The 21,618-nt window shown below is 41.5% G+C and overlaps 1 protein-coding gene across 5 annotated transcripts in view; it reads right to left on the bottom strand.

Annotated features, from left to right (window-relative positions):
* GRIA3 (glutamate ionotropic receptor AMPA type subunit 3) overlaps nt 1-21,618 on the bottom strand; it is a 1,128,422-nt gene that overhangs the window by 840,055 nt on the left and 266,749 nt on the right. The gene's annotated exons all lie outside the window — the stretch shown is intronic.

Raw genomic sequence — 21,618 nt, 5'->3', positions numbered from 1 at the left:
CATAAGTTGGCATGGGCACTTAATTACATAGATGACCTTTTCTGAGTTACAGTTGGTGTGGGACCTTTGTTCCCACTTGTGGTGCATACCCAGATCAATTTCTTTAGTGTGTTCCGTAAATGCACATGCCACACAGGAACCACAAGGATAATGGCCCATGACTTGTGGCTGATTCCAAAGGGTGCTCTGATGGGTAGTTTTTGTTTTTTGTAAATCTGTATGGATCAATGTATCTCTCAAACTCCTATTCCTTCTAAAGGAAAACATAGGTTTCTCAAAGTCCAACTTGTTCGATGTTAATATCGACCATTTTTTGTTAATGATTTTCTTAAATTCATTGGAGGATGCATTAAATGTAGTGACACAGATGAGGCTGTTGGCTTCCGTCTTTTGATGGGTATCGAGGAGGGCTTCCCGTGGGGTGTTACGTGATCGTTTTTGTGCCTTCTCAATAACTCTTTTGGGATAGGATCTTTCTTCCAATTTCTTAGTTAGGATCTTTGCCTCATTCTTGTATTCAGTCAGCTCTGCACAGTTTCTCCGTATCAGCAGGAATTGTCCCACTGGTAGGTTCTCTCTTAGTGCACGTGGGTGGGCACTGTTGAAATGTAACAGACTATTTTTGTCTGTAGGTTTAGTATATAGAGAGCTAATAATACCATTGTCTTTTGCACTGACGGTGACATCAAGAAAGGATATGTGGTCTTGATTATGAGTCATTGTGAATTTCAAATGTGAGTTCTGGTTATTCAACCAAGAATGGAAGTGTTCAAGTGTAGTTACGTCCCCTTCCCATATAACAAGGACGTCATCGATGTACGCCACCATTTTTTTATGTTGTTGGAGAATGGATTGGGGGTCCATATACACTCATCTTCGAATTGTTCCATGTATAGACACGCTATGCTCGGCGCGAAAGTACTCCCCATGGAAGTTCCGTGGGTTTGTAAATATAGCTGGTCATCAAATCTGAAAAAATTCTCTTTCAGTGCCAATCTCAGTAGGGTAATGATCCAGGTAACCGGGGCTTCCCAGGTCCAGTTCTCCTTGTTCAAGATCCTTTGAATCACCTCAATACTTTCCTCTTGAGGGATGCTCGTGTAAAGTGCTTCAACATCTAAGCACACCAGTATGTTCTTCTCGGGGTTGTATGGTACATCTTGGAGAGTGTTAAGGAGATGTTTAGTGTCTTGTATATACAATTTGATGCGTGTGACTAGTGGGACTAGTGGTCGGAGGAACCAGTCAGTATATTTTGAGAGAGAAGCAGTGAAGAGTCTAAGTCTTAGGAATGACATCATAATAAAACCTGCCGACAAAGGCGGGGCAACGGTTATTCAGAACATTACAGCATACCGTACGACATGTTTAAACCTTCTGGCAGACACTAAATTTTACCAACCTCTCTCCAGAGATCCCACCACACGACTTAAGAAAACCATAAGCTTGATAACAACTGAAGCACTCAAAGAAGGATGGATCAACAAAAAAGAACACTCGTTTCTCAATTGTGAGGACCCAAGGATACCTATTTTCTACACCATACCTGAAATACATAAGGAGAAGTTCCCCCCTCCAGGTAGACCAATTGTGTCAGGTATTGGATCACTTTTGGAACCCCTCTCAAAATATACTGACTGGTTCCTCCGACCACTAGTCACACGCATCAAATCGTATATACAAGACACTAAACATCTCCTTAACACTCTCCAAGATGTACCATACAACCCCGAGAAGAACATACTGGTGTGCTTAGATGTTGAAGCACTTTACACGAGCATCCCTCAAGAGGAAAGTATTGAGGTGATTCAAAGGATCTTGAACAAGGAGAACTGGACCTGGGAAGCCCCGGTTACCTGGATCATTACCCTACTGAGATTGGCACTGAAAGAGAATTTTTTCAGATTTGATGACCAGCTATATATACAAACCCACAGAACTTCCATGGGGAGTACTTTTGCGCCGAGCATAGCGTGTCTATACATGGGACAATTCGAAGATGAGTGTATATGGACCCCCAATCCATTCTCCAACAACATAAAAAAATGGTGGCGGTACATCGATGACGTCCTTGTTATATGGGAAGGGGACGTAACTACACTTGAACACTTCCATTCTTGGTTGAATAACCAGAACTCACATTTGAAATTCACAATGACTCATAATCAAGACCACATATCCTTTCTTGATGTCACCGTCAGTGCAAAAGACAATGGTATTATTAGCTCTCTATATACTAAACCTACAGACAAAAATAGTCTGTTACATTTCAACAGTGCCCACCCACGTGCACTAAGAGAGAACCTACCAGTGGGACAATTCCTGCGGACACGGAGAAACTGTGCAGAGCTGACTGAATACAAGAATGAGGCAAAGATCCTAACTAAGAAATTGGAAGAAAGATCCTATCCAAAAGAGTTATTGAGAAGGCACAAAAACGATCACGTAACACCCCACGGGAAGCCCGCCTCGATACCCATCAAAAGACGGAAGCCAACACCCTCATCTGTGTCACTACGTTTAATGCATCCTCCAATGAATTTAAGAAAATCATTAACAAAAAATGGTCGATATTAACATCGAACAAGTTGGACTTTGAGAAACCTATGTTTTCCTTTAGAAGGAATAGGAGTTTGAGAGATACATTGATCCATACAGATTTACAAAAAACAAAAACTACCCATCAGAGCACCCTTTGGAATCAGCCACAAGTCATGGGCCATTATCCTTGTGGTTCCTGTGTGGCATGTGCATTTACGGAACACACTAAAGAAATTGATCTGGGTATGCACCACAAGTGGGAACAAAGGTCCCACACCAACTGTAACTCAGAAAAGGTCATCTATGTAATTAAGTGCCCATGCCAACTTATGTACATAGGAATGACAGGAAGAAAAATTAAAGTACGGATTAATGAACATAGGAGCACGATCAGGAGATCCATATCGGCAACAAAACTCACTGCCCATTATCTAGAGAAGAAACATTCGGATAGCGACTTGTGGTGGTCCGTGATTGAGAAAGTTAAAGGGGATGGCAACACATCAAAAATACTATTAGAACGAGAACAGAGATGGGTTTATAGATTGAGAACCCACGAGACTGGCCTAAACGACCACATTCCTTGGAACCAATTAAACAGGAATAAGTAGTCAATCTAATCACCCTCCCTGAGGAGAACAGATGAGGACATCAATTTCAATCTGGTTATATAAACCATATATTTTTTTCAAAGATGTATACCCAAGCATCACATCCAATGAGTTCCTTTTTCTGTCCTTTCAATTCAAAAATAATCCATCCACACAATACACCATGACCCTATGATATGTATACTTTCTAATAAGATGGGGCCTAGCCATCGTTATTGCAATATTAGGACTCCTTTACCAATAACCGTTAGTTGTCGTATGTGTCATATATATGTGTATGGAGATATATAAAAAGAACCCCCAATAGCTTTGATATATATGCATATGAGTTTGCCTCCCTCACATTGTGACGTCAATAGAATAATAAACATCTTATTGGATGTCAATAAGTGAGCTCTTCATTCATAACAATAAGTGAGCTCTTCATTCATAACGATATCAGCACATAACATGGTGGAATAAATATACTCTTACAGAGAGATGGGTAGCCTCCATATACGTGACACAAATGTAGAATTGTAATATCCTATACACAATAATTTCAGGACTCGAGAACTATCCTTAGTATGTAAAAGAACTTCATCTCCCATAATCCCTCAAGCGGGATAAGCGCACAACGCACACCCGGGAAAGAGGTGGACATTGTGACACCAATAGAATGAAAAATATCTCACTGATTGCCATTAAATTAGTCTACCAAACATAAGGAGATCTGCACATAACACTGTAAAACAAGTAAACATTTATAGAGAAGTGTTCAGCTTCCAGATCCATGACACCAATGTGTAAGTATAATATCACTTATACGGCAACTTCAGCACTCGAGAACTACCCATAGTGCGCAATGAAACTTCATCTCCCGACATCCCCTTAGCGGGACATGCGCACCGCGCACGTCGGGGAAAGGGGCGTAGACTCGGAACCCCGGAAGTTGACGGGATCGTCCTTCGAGGTTGGAGCTTATAATCTTGGCCATGAGAACGCGAAGGAGTCCGGATCATGGGAACCCATACCGACTAGGTGTACAAACGGGGCAGGACCCTTGGTGGCGTGAGTAACTTGGATGAGTGACCTGAATGGATGAAACAACTCTTTGAGAGATAGAGTGGTTGGTGGCAAGCGTGAAACCGTTTCATTTTAGTTTTTCTGTGTTTCTTCTTTTTCATGTGTCGATAACCTGACATGACTCTGGGTTTCCTGATTGTGATCCTTCTTACCAAACATTGCGATCGCTGGATCGGGAATGCATTGATCTATACCGTTGCCACATTATCAATTTACAGTGTGTGACTACAGGGCTACCCCACGTATAGAGGGCCCACAGGATGTTTATCCTCTCCTAAATTGGGGTAAGCCACACGATACGATATATATGAGAATGACAACACACACTGACTGCAGAGAAATAGAATAGAAATAGATTTGAGTTTATACTCGTGTTGAGATGGTGCAGGACTGACTGTGATGACCGAGATCCTATAACCATACGCAAACGAATGTGTGGAATTAGGAAGTGGGTATATACCGCTACCTGAATAGTTACACATCACAAGAGTGTGTATGGATAGAATGTGGTAAATTACCGCCACCAATATACACACCTATAATTGTTGAGTGTCACTTACCAGAGTGGTTATGCTACAATCACTCGCACATTCTATTTATAATTTTCACGCATGATGATGTGGAGAATACAGAGATAATCACATTATTCATGTTGAAAAAAATGATCTACAGAATGGAATTGACGTGTTATATTTGTTGTTTGTCTTTCCTGTTTGTCTTTCACAGATGGAGTGATTTTTTAACAGAACGACACATTTACAATAAGGAGCAGCTACCTGCCCTTACTTTGCGTAGTAGTGTAGGGAAGTTCCCTTCTATTCCAAACAGGGGGCACACGCCCTGAAGAAAGTCCGTGCACCCTTTATGGGGCTAACAGGACAGAAACATGTTGGCAATAGGGTCCTAGGACCATAATATCCCTGGACACCTACTTATCTATTTTTATTATCAGTGCCAAACCCAAGAATAAAGGGAAACTGGGGTTTGACACCGATTTTTAATCTTTAAAACCCCCTGGCCAAACAACATCTCATCAAGTGCTCCCTGAAATACTGGTTGAGCCCACCCTGACTTCTAGGCGTCAGGGTGTCCCGATGATGAGGCCTGCTGGGCTCATCAGACCTAAATGTCTGGGACTGCTTTTAAATAAGGCAGTTTAAAAAAAAAATTGGAGCCCCTTTTTCTTAAGGGAAAACAGGAGGTATTTAAAATTTTTTAAATAAAAGGTTTTCGTTTCATGTTTTAAGGGCAGGTAGTGGTCCCTGGGACCACTGCCTGCCTCTAAAAAATATTCTCCCCTGCATTCACAAAGGGAAAGGGTGGGACCCCTTCCCTTTTGCGAGTGCTTTACCACCCTTTTGAAAAGGGTGGTAAACTGCAACTATTTTGCGACTGCAAAACAGTCATACATAGGGCGCAGACTCACAATTAGGAAGGGACGCCCACGGAATACCCCTTAATAATAGCAAGTCGCTAGTCCAATTTAGCGAGTCACAAATAAATTGAGACTCGCTAAATAGGGTTAGTACATGGCTCTTTTGTATTTTGCATGCACAAACAGGTCGCAAACCCGTTTGCACATGCAAAATAGGGTCATGCATCTGGCCCTTAGACTCTAAGTTAGGATGCCTAATTCAAAAGAGCTGCAGTGAAGTATCTGATAATAATGACAATAATGTAATTGTTTTACATGAGTTAGACATTTTAACTTAGAATAAGGGGTAAAACAATCTAAATAAGTTTTCAGTTCATGTAGTTGCTTGAATTTGCCTAGTGTGAACTACTGAGCATCATTGAGTAAATCACTGTAGGCTGTAATGTTTTTGGCAAAATATGTTATGCTTATAATTATTTTAAAATTGCAAGGCACTGCAAAGTAGTTAGCATGAACAATGATCTTACTATTCAGTGAGCAATTATATGGAGATATATAAAATGAAGAAGCTATAAATTAAAGAGAACATTAGACCTCTTAAGATCCAATGTTCTCTTTATTGCGGGATGTATCGGGCCACGCTGACGATGACGGTTAACTACTACTATTACTGAGCAGCAGGATTTATCGGGCCACGCTGACGATGACGGTTAACTACTACTATTACTGAGAATTTCACATCATAGAAAGATTTGAATAAGAACGCTTGCTTGAAAAATAGACGCGCAAAAATAACAGAGATTAAATAGATGAAACTTCTCTAAGAGTATTAGCACACTCAAAATTAGATTCATGCGGTACATTTGAACTTTTTAACGAGGAGATTCACCCTAAATTACTAAGCCCTGATGACTGTCTTTTTAAGATGAAACGTGTTGGCTGAATTAAGTATTGCAACAAAGAATGATCTGATATATACAACAAAGCTGCAAGTCTTTAATTTGAAAAATCAAATGACCATTTCTAAGAAAAAACTTGATTCGAATTACAATAAAGAAGAATGGATCTACCTAATGATTTCTTTTGTTTTGGAGATTTGATTCTAATATAGACATTATTTTATTTAAATTGTGTTGCTCCTTCTTCTTGTAATTAACTATAAGATACAGTTTGAATAAAACACATATTACATGGTTCCTTACAAATACATGGTTCAAAAACATTATAATTGTAAGCCAATTACTTCACATATATAGAGTTGTGCTTGGAGAACCAATTGAGTTATCACCTATAATTTTTAAAACATGTGCTGGGATAAGATTCTACCTGTGACTACAAGATATTTGTACCATATTAGATCATCTAATCCATGATGCGTACTGAGGTATAAAAGATTTTTTTAAAGGAAAAATAAGATTCAGCTATTTAACAATTTTATGCGGATAAGGTAATGTCATTGTCAGTAGGTTCTTTGAATGATAACTCAGTTGTGCTCCCATATAGCCCAACTTGAACATCTACTAACAGTGATTTCACAATTCAGGACATAAAGTACTACATTAGGCACAGTGATCACTTTTTCAATACATACTTGTTCCTACTATTTGTGAGGTGACAAGTAGCCTCTAGTTGCAAGAATGGTGTGGCATAGATGATGACCATTCACCCAATGATTGATATTCAGTATGAAATGTCTTGCATACATTAAATATTGTGCTACATGCAATCAGAGTGTGTCTTCCCAGGCCAATCCTTCACTGATGTGTTACTGACATATTTACCAAGGACTTCTACCATCAGGTTGAAGGATGCCTTGTCTCGCCAGCCAACGTCAGTTACACTATAACTAGGGCTAGCGATCTATGCTGCTATCATGCTGTCATTTGCAGAGTTAAGCTTTTACCAGTTAGTATATTGCCTCTGCATTCCGCAGTTTAGTAATGCCATGGATTTCTAAATAGAGATTACATTCTTAGCATGATATTTGTGATCAAAGCTGCAAGATTTAGGTGGAGTTCATCCTTGTAGCACTGTGATTTTTCTATTGTTTTTTGCATGCCATTTATTTTTTATTCATGTTTTTATATTATTATATTTCCAGCAGAATAAACCCAAGTTGCACATGAATGTACAGATAATAAGCACCAAGTTTAAATTTCAATTACGTAGGGGAGTATACATTGTAACATTACATCACGTAGCTTGTTTGTTGTTTCTTCCTATAATAAATCTGTGTCTCTGTGTACATTAGCTAATGAGAGGAAGCTTGACTGCTGCTACAGTACCTGTGCACAGTCCTCCAAACACAGTTTTTGTGTGAAGTAAAAACAACCCATTCAAGGAAGGATTTTCCAGATGCAGCTGAGCCTCCTATGCCGTTGCGGTTGCCACTGAGTGGCACGGCGGGATGGGGGGGGGGGATAGAAAAATAAATAAAAAAGTGACTTACCTTGCTGCTGGATCGCCACCTTGCATCATCCTCTTCTGTTCCAGCTTGAAGCAGAAAGCACACCCAGGCTACCCTAAGGCAATTATAACGCTGCAATGCAGCATTGTGATTGGGCAAGCACTGCGGTTCGTCCCTCAGACAGGCATTGGAAACCTGTACAAGTGCCGCACCATACTGTGTATTACAGCCTGGTGGGGAACATGCAAAGTGAGTATGACTGTTTAGCAGCTCAAGACGGCTGGCCAAACCATCATGCGCAATTAAGTGCCCACCACTCCTCCCCTTGCTGGCTGTGATAACAGCAAAGCCCCCACCCCGTAAACCTGCCTGACAATGGAAAATTACAATGATACTAACATTGGGTTTTTATCATTTTACTTTTCCCTTTTCCACTGCTCAAAATACAGTGGGGCAGCACTCTCTGCCTAAGCGGAGGAACCGCCGCTGCTCCTGTGACACAGCCACTGAGACACAGAAACCACTATACCTGATTTAGGGAAAACACAACACTACATCTAGAATCTGGGACTGAAAAAGCATGTATTGGGACAGGAAACGTACGCATATCTGAACTAGTATTGCATCAATACTGAAGCAGGAAAAGTCTCAACTAGGATGGAGAATACACTAACCTTGGCAAAGGGTTTCTTAAAAACAGATTGAGAAACATAAGCTGAAAAAGGGATAATGAGGTTTCATGAACACAGAATGGAAATCATTCCATTAGACATAGAATACATATTTAACAGGGCAGTCAACGATCTATCACTGAGATATGAAAACAGTAGCATTGACACTAGGACAACCATTACACCGAACCTTAAGTAACAAGTGCACACAAAAATGGACATATAAACACTAGGAGATGAACACACATACAAGGAGACATAGAATACACAAATACCAAGAGAGTGAAATATGTGAGACTGACATATGCACTGACTCTAGATATAAAAATAGTAGCATTGCCACTAGGACAATGATTACACCGAAACTTTGGTAATAAGTGCACACAAAAATGGACAGTGCATATAAACACTTGGAGATGAACACACATACAATGAGACTCAGAATACACGTATACCAGGACAGTGAACTATGTCAGACTGACATAGGCACTGACTCTAGGACAGACATTATGGGCCCAATTTAGGTTTTGGCAAATTGAGTAGAGTGCACCAGGGTGGTGGACATTACCTCCACCACCCTGACTGTCTGGAAAATTTAGAGAGGACCACTTCCCCCACACCCCGATCATCTGTGTACATTGAGAGGAACTACCATCAAGGTGGTTTTCTTCAAGGTACACAAAGGTTAAAAGTTTGGTGGACTATGCCATCAGTTTTGACGGCCATCCACCAAACTTTCAACACCTTATAATTTTTCAAAAACGAGCTTCCCAGTGGGAATTTGCTTTTTTTTCAAATAAAACCATAATGATCCCACCCCTTTAGAGTGTGGGGGAGGTTAATTTTTTTCTGCCCCTCACTGCCTATTTTATCATGGTGGCAGTGAACAGAAAAAAAGGACATCACACCCTCTACCCAAAATAAGATGGTCAGTGCATTTCCCTTCCTATGATGGTCTCTACTCCATCTGGCTGTAAGGGAAGTCATCCGTTGACCAAAGCAACAGGGGCTCTTAAGCTTGGGATCTGCCAGCCTCTAAATGAGGTGGGCGGACTAAGAGTTTGGCGGACAGAGTACCATTATACATGCGATTTTACATCATATTAGACATAATATTCACCCTCCTTGATGACTTTCTGAAAAAAATCTGCCTATAGCAAGGCAAAATCCTCATTTGCTGATAGTACCATACATCAACAGGATTTTATTTACTGTTTCTGGGTGTTTAATTACTTAGAAGACACATTTATGCAATAAAAATCCTAACATTGGAAACCTATAAAAACAACATTGAAATGGTATATTATATGTCAACAGCAGATTGATAATAATAAAGTTAGATTTAACAGTCAGCAAAGTACTAGTATCCAAAGGATAGAGACTCACATTGAAAATGTAAACTATTACTAGACACAATTAGATTTTTTTAAACATGCTTATTTTACTCTACGAGCTTCATTCTGCCTTATGCACCATATGCAGATCCCATTTTCAGAGCACACTCCTATTTGTAACCAAATTAGGATTATAGATCAACTGTTACTCATAGTTTTGTTGGGCCTAGTAACTCCTGTTATCAGGGCCAGTGCTATTCACCGGGCAGGCAATTAACACCTAGGTATGCACGGGAGAGAAAATGAGCCCCTGATTGCTCAGGAAATACCAACAATTAATGACACAAAAGTAATTTAACATGGATTACAAAGCACCATTCTTCTCAACATAATCACAGCGGGCTATCAAGTACTCTTCCTACTAAGGAGGTCATCCGCTGGTGCAGTAGAAAGAAAAATGGAAGCCATTGTTCATAATTTAAAAGACTGCGTGGCAGTAAGTCTTAGAGAAAACTGTTTATTTATTTTCTAGCAATCAATGCATTTCGCTTCAGGTAATGACTCACCAACTTTTCATAAAACAAAGGAACCCATGATGGTTTTTAAAACGATAACCTTGCCATTTCATTCTGTCATGACCTTAATTAGCCGGCGCGCTACTGGAGAGGTAGCCCACTGAGGCCGTTAGCTCCATATAATTAATCAGATATTTTGCAGGTTCCACATACCCGTGAAGCCACCAGCAGTGTCAATTTATTGACTTTGAGCAAATCCAAATGGAAAGCATGCCCCCAACCTGGAGCCTCAGACTAATTAAAGTACTTAACAAGAGCGCATACCAATGTGACTCAAAGCTTTCCCTTTAAAACAACAACACTTTCACAGCCCTTTCTGTGTTTTCTCTTTCTCTGCCTTTGCTGTACCCTGAGTATTTACAAACACCAAAGCACTCTTTAGTGCAGGGGTGTCCATCCATTTCTGTAGTGAGAGCTATATCGGATCAGTGAAAATCATTGTTAGCTACTGAAGGCTGAGCAACTCGTGCATTGTTACCAGACACTCCCATGCCAAGCTTCATTGACTTCAAATCCTAATGTCCATAGAGCTGAAAACTATGCTTTGAAAACATCATGTTAATTAGGGGAACTATGACAGGGCTGCCATATGAGTCAGTGAGATCTCAGAATTTGGGGGTGTTTGACCATGTCTGAGTATCAATGGGTTATATGTATATAGCTGACTGAGAGCCTGTGGTGTGCTGTATGTACTTGTGGCACAGGACATACCTTTCACAATATGTGGCACTGTTACATGTATACCACAAACCTACAACCATTTTTTGAATGGGAGAAATTGAAGGTGCAGAAAAATGTTCTTCAGAAATGTTCATAACTTGGAACATTTGCATTTAGATTCTCCCACTTAAAATAGTGGCTGTATTTTTCAGTTATAAATATGGCAGTGCATACAAGCTGCGGGGAACAAAATGCCTGCTGTGTGTAAAGGTAACACTTTGAAATGGGAGAAAATTAACCTGATTGGTTAACTATGGGCCCGGTTCACAGAACTAACTTAAGACAAAATCCTAAATTTAGTATCATTTTGGTATTCATAGAAGGCACTTACTCATTTTGGTATTCACAGAAGGCACTTAATCATTGATGAGTAAGTGTCTTCTGTGAATACCAAAATGAGAAGTGCACTTACTCGTGCACTTACTCATTTTGGTATTCACAGAAGGCACTTACTCATCAATGAGTAAGTGCCTTCTGGGAATACCAAAATGAGTAAGTCCCTTCTGTGAATACCAAAGTGAGTAAATGGTAGTAAGTTTAGGATTTTGTCTTAAGTTAGTTCTGTGAATCGGGCCTTACATGTTTATATGGAGTACATAAAACTCATCATTTAAAATTTCTTTCATTTCCAAACAGCATGCATCTTTGCTCCCAGCAGCCTACAGACACAGTGCCAGATTTATAACAGAAAAATACAGCAATTTGTTTAAATGGGAGGAATTTAAAGTGAAAAACACGCTTCAGAAAACATTAAGACGTAATTGGCCTAATTGAAAGTGGAGAAAACATTAAGACTTAATGTTTCATTGAAATATTTTTCTTTGCTTTAAATTTCTCTGATTGAAAACATATTGTATTTTTCAGTTATAAATATGGTATAGTGTTTTCTGGGCAATGGGAAAAAGAAACCGTCTGTTTGTAAAAATGATACTTTGAAATGGGAGCAAATTAAAATGAAGGGTTAACAATCATTACAGTAACTTTTAATTTTAGTTTTCTACCCATTAAATGCAGTAAGAATACTAATTTTGCTCTCATGCTCCAATATTGGGTTGACAAGGACTCCAGAGACGACACTGGAGTGTTTGCTGCACTATATAAACCCCCCTTACATACAAATACTCATAGATCCGGGCTATGTCTGTGTACATGAATATCAGAATGAAAGAAAGAAACACAATCAAATGGAGTTGTATTCTAGTTCATCTCTTTGACGAGACTGAAATGAGATTAAAACAAATGTACTGAGTGCACGAGAAACACTGACAGAGCTATATTCAATGCCTCAGCTATAGAATACCATACAATGCAGGGGCATTTTTCAGCAGGACACATTCACACTACTTGTTAAATGTGTGGAATTCCGATAACATCAGTCATTTTAGTTTCCTAGGTTATTTTGAAGGTTTTATTTCACAGGACCTCATTACAAGAGGCCTTTTAATATCAATTTCTGCAGAAGCAGGATTGTCCACCCGGTATTACAAAGCATGCAGTAACTTCACATGTTACTACGCACGTGAACATGGGTGATACCAGGCACACTTCATCTGGATGAATCCGGCAGGAAATTGACCCCTGCTAAATGGAGGAGAATCCAATAATAATTAACAAAATGGCTAACAATTTTATGATCCAGTCCATAAGGGCTCAATGGGATTATTTGTAATCACACTTTAATTCTGCAAACCAGAGTAAAGCCAAGGGATCAGTAAGTTTGGAGTCATTACTTCCGGTTGCAAAGGTTCCGCCAGGTATTACTGTGGTGCATGTGATGTGGGCCTCTGGTTCTTGTGGTGCATGCATTTGTCTGCTTCTCTGTTTGTGGCTTGGTTACCAATGTACATGTGAGAGTTATACTTGGAGATTGAGCATATTTTCTTCTTGAAACATTTGGATCGAAAAGCTGAACTTCTGGGCTGTTAGGGTTTCGCACATGTAACCTTTGTCTTGCATGTGTTACACTACCATAGTCTTGTAGGCAGGCTACAACAGTTTGAGTATTCCCGTACATGTCCTCCCTTCATCTCTAAATTACGCATGCCGTAATATTCATTCCTAAATGTAGGATGTCTCTATATCCTTACCCCTGAGTCCCTCATTATCAGTTAGCCAGTAATTGGTGCAATATTTATTGAAAATCTTACTAGAATTGTATTGAGTGTGATGCATGCCACCCAAATATGAGCATTTCCTGATAATGAGGAATAACGTATAGATTTTCGTGCTTACTGCACTAAGAGCTGCATATCTTATTAGTTAGCAGACATTTTCCCCCTGATAAATATCTGGAGTTTAGAGCCATATGTAGGAACACATTTTCCCATAGAGACAGAATAGGTAAAACCCTTTGATACATACGGCCCCTAGACCTGCTGTAACTTGTTCTAGGAATATGATTTTTAACACAAGACTCGGAATCCTAGCACGATAATAGATTTTGATACGTGGTAAACTTTTAGCCACCGAAAGGGAAATTGTTGTGGAATAGTTTGTCTATTGAAGTGGAGAGATGCTCAACCACGGATTTAAAGTCCTTATTACTTAGGCCCTCTTTCTGATTGGTCTTTAGGGGTGTGGGGAACCCCCTGCTTTAGCAGCTTAAACAGGGGCTCCCACTGGGCCCGATAAGGTGTGAACTGGGTTCGCATAAACATGAATTAATTGTTTATGGGCCTCTTATGTCTGCAGACAAAATGCTGATAATTAGCGCTGCTACCAAATACCATTTGAGAGGGTTGTGAGATTTCATATGGCATGCTCAGGGAAGAGAACACATAAAGAAAAAACGTTGAATAGTAGAAAAGGCAGAGAGTGAAATACATTGGAAAACAATGAGGATGACAGAGAAAGATATGAAAGAAAAAGTGAGGATGAGAGAAAAAAAGATGGGTAGATACAAAGGGAAAAAAGAACAGAAAACGAAAAGCAGGGTGTCAGGAAGGAAGGAAATGTTGAGGGAATGATAGAAGAAAGTAGGATGAAAGGGTAAATGAATGACTGGATGGAGTAAGAGGAATGACTTCAGAAAGGGGGATGACGCTGACACGGCCAACACTAATCTTTGCAATCGCATCACTGAGGCACTGGACTGTACCGCTCCTCTTCAAAAAACCAAATCTGGGGGCCGTGTTCAAAAAACAGCCCCATGGTTCAACGAAGAACTAAGAGCCTTGAAAACTGCACTGAAGAGACTTGAAAGAGAATGGCGCAAGACTCTCTCCAAAGAATCTAGAGCCACCTACTTGATAGAGAGGCGACTCTACCATGGCCTAATTAGAAAGTCCAAAACAGCATACTATACGCTTAGAGTCAAGGAAGCTAGTAATTCCACAAAAGAGCTGTTTTCACTCTACAAAACTCTTTCGAGCGGAAAATCGTCCAGTGTCCCAGATGATTGTTCCCCGAATCGTGCAATAAAATTGCTAATTTTTTTTTAGAGAAAATAGCTAAAATCTACTCAGCGTTCCCAACACAGCCTATAACTGGGGCAGAATTTGTCGAAAGCCCTAGGGAATGGGGTGATAGACACAGACTGACCCACTTTGTTATCCCGCCTCCAGAAGATCTCTTGAAAATTTGCAGATCCGTGAGGTCGGGCTCTCCTCGGGACCCTACCACACCCTAAACGTCTGGCAGATAGTCTGGTGGTATTAGAACCTTACATCAGACATCTACTAGACATGTCTTTTAGTACCATGACTGTACCTAAAGACTGGAAAAAGGCGGTGGTTCTACCCCTAAGGAAGAAACCAACCATTAGTTTCGAGAAACTAGAGAACCTGCGTCCAATTTCACTCCTCCCATACCTGGCCAAAGTAGCCGAAAAATTGGTCAACTTACAACTGATGGACTTCTTTGAAAAAGCGGCATTATTACATGACACTCAATTCGGCTTTCGTCCCCGTCATTCTACAGAGTCCGCACTCTTAACAGCGGTGGAGGCCCTTCGTCAGGGGGCGGATGAGGGTTATACCATGGCCCTCATCCTACTGGACCTGAGTGCAGCATTCGACACTGTAGCTCATGCCAACTTGCTACAATGCTTGAATAACGGAGGAATATCTGAAGCTGCACTCCAATGGATCCAATCCTTCCTGACTGGGAGAAGCTTCCAAGTCCGCTTGGGTGATCACTACTCGAGAGACATGGGTTTGGGACAGGGCGTTCCCCAGGGATCGTCCCTGAGCCCAACTTTGTTTAATCTCTACGTCTCCCCAGTGGCTTCGATTGCCGTGAGTCATGGATTGAAAATCGTGTCATACGCAGATGACACGCAGTTGGTTATCTCCCTCTCACGAGTACCCGGACTTGCTTCGGACAGTTTCAAGGCTTGCATGCAAGACCTTGCTACCTGGATGTCCACCAACTGCCTTAAATTAAATGGCAACAAGACAGAGGTACTCGTGGTGGGGGGGGGGGCTTCCGCTTGGTCATCGGCATGGTGGCCCCCTTGTCTGGGGGAGGCACCTATGCCCCGTCAGGAAGTCAAAAACCTTGGCGTATGGCTCGATGCTGACCTGTCTTTTGGACCCCAAATAAACCGAGTGGCGGGTGTTTGTTTCAGCGTTTTAAAAATCTTACGCAAGGTCCTTGCTCTCCTCCCTATGTCCGCCCGGAGAACACTGGTACACACCCTCGTGACATCGCGCCTAGACTACGGCAACCTATTGTACCTGGGTGCCACCTGTAAGGCAATAAATCGCCTCCAGGTATTGCAGAATGCGGCAGCCCGCCTCATACTAAAAGTCCCTAAAAGATCGGATTCTAAAGCTGCCCTTCACACTCTCCACTGGCTGCCAGTAAGAAGCAGAGTGGAATTTAAGGCCCTCTGTACCTGTCACCGCATTCTTGCTCGGAAAGCGCCTTCACCACTCCAGAACCTAGTCATCAAGTATGCACCCTCACGTGCTCTGCGCTCTTCACACGGAGGTCTACTTGTGGTCCCTAGGATCAGAAAGGCCCGTATGGGTGGACGCTCTTTTCGCCATTTGGCAGCAAAGCGCTGGAACGCCCTGCCTCTTAATCTCCGCCTAGACCCTTCGGAATCCAGCTTCCGGAAGAACTTAAAAACACACCTTTTCTCAAGTTAATCGAGCCTACTCCTCACTACTGCTTTGAGTTTTCAGGTGTAGCGCGGGGACACGCTTTCTAGCGTAACCAAGCGCTTTATAAACCTCCCTAATAAATAAATAAATAAAAGTGTGCATGGATCGGAGTATTGATGAATGCACAGATGGAGAAGAGTGAATGAATGGATGGTTAAAAGATAAATGTGTACATGAACATATTGATGAGTGGATGGGTGAAAAGATGGATGGGGCAATGGGTGGGTATATGTAAAGGTGAAAGTATGGACAGATGAATGGATGAATAGATAGAAAGATAAATGGATGGATGGATGGAAGGCGATTGAAAGGAACTCTTCTTAGGAAGTTTGCATTGGCTCGCTTCACACGCTAGGTCTGATTTGAGATATGTTTGAAGTTGGGGGTACTTTAATTTTCTGGCTACTCTTGCTGGTCTGGCATGTAGAAGTTGACACTAAATTGCAATTTTTGTGTACAATATTACTGCACAAACCGTGTGGTTTTCCTCTGCACTGTTTCCAGCCAGTAAAACCAGATGAAGTTTGTGTGGGCAAACACCACAATATTCTATGGGGCTTATTTACAAGCCCCTTGCGCCACTTTTCCCATGTTAGAAATGATGCCCAAGTGGCGCAAGGGGCTTGTAAATAAGCCCCTAAGTTTTTCAGCTCAGCTCAGAACAGGATATAACATCTTGTAATGAGTTATAACTCATTCTCAGCAGAGTCAGTAAGGAAGCACTAGGGAAATACTGAACGCGGTGCGCCAATGCTTGATGCTTCCCTCGGCGGGCTCACCTCCCAGGAACTTCAGAGCCGGTGGAAGGCGGGCCTTACTGACGCACTCAGCTGGAGAAGCCTATTTTCTTCTTATGAAAAGCACTTGATCCAGTCAAGATGACAGCAAACTAACAGCCTTCACATAAAATACTCCAGTTTGTAACCCATGGCATGGAGTAGAGAGAGAGATGTTATTATATGTGCAATCTCCATAGTTTATGCCTCCAGCGGTGAGCTCACATGAGGGCACATTATAGGGAAGCCTGACAGCTCCTGTGTTGTTATTTTCGACGGAAGCCTATCAGGAACATATACGAAGCCTTTCATTTGCTATTCAGCACAAGCAGTCAGTCACCATTATTACTGTGCGGGCTCTGGAGATGCCCCCTTACTTGAAGGCCCATCACAATGCATTAGGTGAGCCGCTGAAACTACCTAACATTGCAGGTTCTGCCAAGTACAATTAGTGCCTGTCAGGAGATGGCACGGAATCCCTGTTTCCTGCAGGTTAATGCGCCACTACAGAATACACCGTTCCGCCATCTTGGTTTTTATCTATCTGCAAGTAAACAGATATGGATTTCAGTGGGATGTTTAACGCCACTAAACTAGGTCTTTTCTCCTATATGCGATAGCATGGTTTGTGTTGTATACCTAATTGGATGATGTATACTGTGTTACTTTCAATCCAATTGGCGGACACATCCTACGTCATTTGGAATTCTGAATACGTATTTAACACACGTCACTGTTACAGCGTAGTCATTCTTCTTCCCACTGGCTGTTCACTGACTTCCACTTACTACCAGCTGTTTGTGGGCTTATGTAATCACAATAAATACTTAGATATATTTCATGTGTATGGTGTATTATTTCTGGCACCATTACACTTTAAATGGCGACGAGGATGGGATGATGAAGGTCATGGATGTCCACAGATACATTTTTTCAGGCAAGTTACGAAGTAATTTGTTCGTTTTACATTGAACGGTTCGTAATTTTTGTCTACTCTCCTTCTTCGTAGCGTTTAGCTACCGGCAGTGATTTGAAAAGGTTGTCGGCATAATTGAAGTTCACTGAAGTCTTCTTAAAGGCAAGTTTCTATGTATTTCTATTCTGCTTTCAAATCGACAAGTGCATAAGTTTGGGCATTTTGTCATTTGTGTTCAGGCAGCGCATTTGTGAAGTATCGGAGTGAGGAGTCATAACGGACTTTAACCGTCACGTCCAACTGTCAAATTCATTCGTTAACATCTGACAGTTTCTACATCAGCGTCAGCTGCGAGTTCAAGTAAGGCGACGTATCTATTGCGCGCTTGCGTAACGCGCTACGTGACTCCATTCTGTTTACTTTGTGCGCAAAACTGCTGTTTGAGCCATTGTTATCGGGAAATGGTGCAAGTCAGAAAGGGAGATGTTGTATACCTAATTGGATGATGTATACTGTATTACGCTCAATCTAATTGGCAGACACATCCTACGTCATTTGGAATTCTGAATACGTATTTAACACATGTCACTGTTACGGCGTGGTCATTCTTCTTCCCACTGGCTGTTCACTGACTTCCACTTACTACCAGCTGTTTGTGGGCTTTTGTAATCACAATAAATACTTAGATATATTTCATGTGTATGGTGTATTATTTCTGGCACCCTTACACTTTAGTTTGCTTTGATTATTTCCCCTTAAACAATCAGGGTCGGTTGGTACGGTGGGCACTCGGGCAATGGGTGAGGAGCCGATATCGGAGTTGCAGCTGTGGGCCTCTTTTCTGGCCAGAGTGGTGGCAAATTTGGGCTTTTTTCTGTGCTGTTTAGGTGTCGCCAGTGGGGTCCTGAGAGGCTTTTCCGAGGCAGATGGGCCTTTTGCTACCTCCCTTTTAGCAACTGGTTGGAGGCGTCATTCCCCTCTCGCTGGGCAGGCCCATTAATGTATGCAGATTGAGCAGGGGCAGGAGGCCTGAGTAGAAGTGGTCTCACTTGTATTCAGGCGTGGTTCACAACTGTGAAGTAAGCTGGGCACAAAAGAGTCCTAGCAACATTTGCATTTTTGTTTTTATCTTAGTGAGTTTAACCCTTTCGATGCTTGTGACGGAGCGGTTCCGTCATGCGTGTCGGTCGCGCTGTGCGCATGACGGAACTGCTCCGTCACGGCCCCGCCCGCACAAGCACCCTTCAGCACAGCGCGGTAATCCGCGCCGCGCTGAAGGGGTTAAGGAAATATGCCTCTTTTAGAGACCCCCATCCTAATACTTAAAACAGGAAAGCAATGTTTAAAGAAAAAGAGCATTCAGCAAATGTAGTCCACTTTTTATGGTGCCTAGGCCTATTTTAGATCGCAATCCAACCCTTTCTAAGCTAAGAAGAGACCACAGGAAAATGTCTGGGAGCTATGCATCATAAGTGCTTTATAAGGGAATTCAAATTGGACACGGGTTGGCTTACTGAAGCTCTTGACCTCAAACTAGTCGCCTGCCTGTTTGCATGAGGATGGGGCATTAGCCTTGAATCCCTGAACTCAGAGACCTGCATCACATTGTGCAGAGGGGCCACATTATTTTGGGTTCCATCACTGTTCTCTTTTTCGAAACTGGTAACTTTGTCACCGTGCAATACAACTGGTTTGGGAGAATGGAAGGATCCTGACATAGGAGTCCATTTCCAATTGATGCCACAAATAAATGCACCACTTCTCAGATCACCCACAGGCATCCGCATAAGCTGTTGAGGTGTTGCCACTACAATACACTGAGAATGCTAATTTGCCTGTGCATGCTGGCACTCTGATTTTAAGTTTAAAAAAATTCCATCCCTTCTTTGTTGGCTAGATCCCTTTATGGCGTGTGTGCAGAGGTGTACAATATGTTGCCATTTTCAACAAAGTAATGTGCATTTTATTATATTTAGACTTTTTTATGGTATCACAATCAAAGGCATGGGGAAAACAGTGCTGTGTATGATTTGAGGTGGTATCAACGTGATGTGGGTTATAGAGTATATCGTACATATCAAAACGGGTACAGTATTGTCGGGCACGGTAACAATAAACAGTATCCATGAAAGGATGTTTCCATGGTGTGCACAGGATAATTTGTTTGATTGGATCAGGCGATGTATCAAGTAGTGGATCTGTAGTTTCCTACTGAATGGTAAGTTAGAAGGGTAGATAATTAAATGTGTGGGGAGGCAGTTCCCAAGTTGCAATTTCACTATGTGCTTCCAGCACAGGAACTCTGAGAATGTGAGGTAAGGGTGAGGATTTATCGTGCCAGAAGCATTGGCAATGCCAATAGGGATGTATGACGTTACAACGCACACTATTACAACGCATGCACTTACAACGCATTTTTTACAACGCATAATCCATTACAACGCATGACATTACAACGCATGACACTACAACGCATTTTTAAAAAATACCTTTACAACGCACTACCATTACAACGCATACTACCTTTACAACGCATACCATTACAACGCATAATATTAAATTACATTTAAGGTAAGTATTAGATAGTATAGGGGTAAAAATTACTATTCTAACTCCAGGGGGTGCAACAGTAGGGTAAGTGTTGGATAGTGTAGGGGTAAAAATTACTATTCTAACTCCAGGGGGTGCAACAGTAGGGTAAGTGTTGGATAGTGTAGGGGTAAAAATTACTATTCTAACTCCAGGGGGTGCATCAGTAGGGTAAGTGTTGGATAGTGTAGGGGTAAAAATTACTATTCTAACTCCAGGGGGTGCAACAGTAGGGAAAGTGTTGGATAGTATAGGGGTAAAAATTACTATTCTAACTCCAGGGGGTGCAACAGTAGGGAAAGTGTTGGATAGTATAGGGGTAAAAATTACTATTCTAACTCCAGGGGGTGCATCAGTAGGGTAAGTGTTGGATAGTATAGGGGTAAAAATTACTATTCTAACTCCAGGGGGTGCATCAGTAGGGTAAGTGTTGGATAGTATAGGGGTAAAAATTACTATTCTAACTCCAGGGGGTGCATCAGTAGGGTAAGTGTTGGATAGTATAGGGGTAAAAATTACTATTCTAACTCCAGGGGGTGCATCAGTAGGGTAAGTGTTGGATAGTATAGGGGTAAAAATTACTATTCTAACTCCAGGGGGTGCATCAGTAGGGTAAGTGTTGGATAGTATAGTGTAATATTATGCGTTGTAATGGTATGCGTTGTAATCGTAGTATGCGTTGTAATGGAATGCGTTGTAAAGGTAGTTTTTAAAAATGCGTTGTAGTGTCATGCGTTGTAATATCATGCGTTGTAATGGATTATGCGTTGTAAAAAATGCGTTGTAATGGTAGTGCGTTGTAAAAGTTGCGTTGTAAAGGTTGTTCCCCTGCCAATAGGTCTGGTCTCAAACGTTGTTGCACTATCAATACCTAAACATCCATGTAGGTTAATGATTGCCCTCCTCCCAGCTGTACTGCGGCCAGAGAAA

This window comes from Triturus cristatus, chromosome 5_2 (genome assembly GCF_964204655.1).
Source record: "Triturus cristatus chromosome 5_2, aTriCri1.1, whole genome shotgun sequence".
Classification (NCBI taxonomy): Eukaryota; Metazoa; Chordata; class Amphibia; order Caudata; family Salamandridae; genus Triturus; species Triturus cristatus.
Note: the sequence above shows the minus strand (reverse complement) of the source record. Positions and strands in the feature narration are given on the sequence as shown.